Genomic DNA, 2,743 nt, shown 5'->3' with positions numbered 1-2,743 from the left:
CTTAAGTACCTAGAGAGGGTCACCCTATGGCCTTCTGAGAACCATTCGAGAGATATTGATCTTGACATCCCCAGAATGGCCCCATTAATTGAGATAACATTAGTGTATGTGCATTAACTTGTGTGTGTTTGTGTGGGTGTATTTAAATCACAATAACAAATGGATTGTAATATTGAAGTTTCTTCTCATCTTGAGAAGAATATTTGCTACAGAAACACTCTCACAGTAATAGTGAGAGTGTAAACTATCTAAGAAAGGAGAAATAACTGGAGGAATCCCCCAGGAGTTAGGCTCAGTGTCCCAGGAATTACGCCCAAGGAAAGTCAATGAACTCAGTGATGGAAGATAAAACCCAGCCTAAATAAAACCCTAAATCATTTAGGTGGAACATGAGATACTCTTACAACAGTTACAAGAGGTCTAAAATGCCTGGACTGGAACATAAGGGGAACACAATGACGTGGAGCTGAGAGTGCATGGCAAAACTGATTGGATCTGGCAAAAATTATGTAAGCATACCAAGGAAACCACCAGTGGGACAAAACCCTAAGAAATCTGTATGACAACATATCATGTTGAACATAATGAGATTTATAGACAAAGGAAAGATCTTAATTATGTCACTGTCACACAGGTGATGATGAACCAGTTCCATCGTAGAGTGACTCCCTGCTGTGTTTAAGATAACCTGTCAATTCTGTCTAGTCAGTTACAAGGAAATTTGCATTAATTGCACAGATTAACTATCAGCATCATTTACTGCACAATCAAAGGCAAGGCAAAGAAATCATAGACATGTTGTTGAATGCTGATGATGTTATTGGGAGTTTTGATGGGTTTTTTTCTTAAAGGGTGACTCTCATCGGTGACTCTCATGCATGAAGCAGATCCTTTCTCTGTGATGTTTCCTGAATAGCCACTGAGATACCAGCCCATTGAGTTGTGGTCTCTCTCTCTTTTAAAAAGCAACTTCTACCTTCAGCTTGATCCCTTGCTTGAGCTTCCCTTCCTGCTACTAGGCTCCTTTTCTGATCCTGCAGAGGGCTTATGTAAGGTGAGGTGGGAGTGTCATATATCAATCTGTTGATTTCATTGGCTAAGCAATAACGGAACTGCCTCGGCCCATTTCATTGGTTAGAAGATAGGTGGGAGGAGTAGACAGAACAGAATGCCAGGAGGAAGAGGAAGTGAGGTCAGACTCCGCAGCTCTGCTCTCCGGAGCAGACGCAGGAGAGACGCCATGCTACCTGCTCCAGGGAAGACGCACGCTATGAAGCTCCAACCCAGGATGGACTTAGGCTAGAATCTTCCCGGTAAGCGCACCTAGGGGCGCTACACAGATGATTAGAAATGGGCCAGAGCAGTGTTTAAAAGAATATCGTGTCCGTGTCATTATTTGGGGCATAAGCTAGCCGAGCCAGGCGGCTGGGGATTTGGGGACGCAACCCTGCCGCCGTCCATATTACTACAAATGGCGCCCAACGTGGGGCTCGAACCCACGACCCTGGGATTAAGAGTCCCATGCTCTACCGACTGAGCTAGCCGGGCCAGGCGGCTGGGGATTTGGGGACGCAACCCTGCCACCGTCCATATTACTACAAATGACGCCCAGACGTGTGGCTAACTGAGTCCACAGAAAGCCTGAGAAAGCTTAGAAAAGAATAGAGTAAAGCATGTTTCTTACGGCAATTTCTTGGGTCTGCTCTACTTGCTAGAGGCAAGCAAGCACCTCATCTAAGAGAGGCTTCCTGACTCAGCTTCAGCTGCAAAGCCTGCAGCTCATTAAGAGGTCCTGCCACGAAACACTTAAACAGTGTTGACGAAAAGCTGAACGCATGTTTTTCGGTTTTCAGCCGTAGCAGGAAAAAAGCTGCGCTGTTTAAAAATGCCGGCTTTCTGGGCCATCCTGCCAGGGCAAACTCTGACTGTTTGAGGCAGGAGGGCCAGCTACCGAGAGAGGATTTGAGTGTTGTCTGTTGTAGCTTGCTGGCTGGCAGGGACCTTGAACCGCCATAGAGGTGTGGCTATAAACATGGCTGCAGCCTGTATATCTGCCATGAGGCTGGAAAGCTAAGGAATGGACTGGATCTAGCTGGCAAAGCCATGCCTTTAGTCCTACTGAGATTGCTTGGCAAATTAAAGACTCACGTGGTCAGAAAAAAAGAGATATACAGTTAAAGAGAGATTCAAAGACAGAGAAAATTTCTGAGTGGTTTAAAGTGTGTTAAAATATATGCAAGCTGAAAGTTGAAGTTCTTAAAGCAAAAAACAAAAAAAAAAGGAAGAGAGTTGTTGTGTGTACACACCTTTAATCCCAACACTTGGGAGGCAGAGGGAGATAGACCTCTGTGACTTCAAGGTGTGGTAGCACACGCCTTTAATCCCAGTGCCTAGAAGGCAGAGACAAACAGATCTCTGTGAGTTCAAGGTGTAGTAGCAAACACCTTTAATCCCAATGCCTGGGAGGCAGAGACAGGCGGATCTCTGAGAGTTCAAAGACAGCCTGGTCTACAGATGTGCGCTCAAAAAGCAAAAAGTTAACGTAGGAATGTCACAGCTTAGATTCTTAAGCGCCTAGTGATTTAAAGGCGCAAATCAAAAGTGCTCCTGGATAGTAAAAAATTGCAGATTCACAATAGGACAGATTCAGACCACTAAACGAGTCACACTGTTGGATGAATGTACGTAGGCTTGGGAGAGAGAAGAAAAAGAATATAGAGAATAAAGTTAATGGTTTAAAAAA

At 44.7% G+C, this 2,743-nt stretch overlaps 1 non-coding gene across 1 annotated transcript; it reads right to left on the bottom strand.

The window, feature by feature from the left end:
- Positions 1 to 1,475: 1,475 nt before the first annotated feature.
- Trnak-cuu (transfer RNA lysine (anticodon CUU)) lies at positions 1,476 to 1,548 on the bottom strand. The gene has a single exon. It is a non-coding gene; the product is annotated as a tRNA-Lys (tRNA).
- Positions 1,549 to 2,743: the final 1,195 nt, after the last annotated feature.

This window comes from Microtus pennsylvanicus, chromosome Y (genome assembly GCF_037038515.1).
Source record: "Microtus pennsylvanicus isolate mMicPen1 chromosome Y, mMicPen1.hap1, whole genome shotgun sequence".
Classification (NCBI taxonomy): domain Eukaryota; kingdom Metazoa; phylum Chordata; class Mammalia; order Rodentia; family Cricetidae; genus Microtus; species Microtus pennsylvanicus.
Note: the sequence above shows the minus strand (reverse complement) of the source record. Positions and strands in the feature narration are given on the sequence as shown.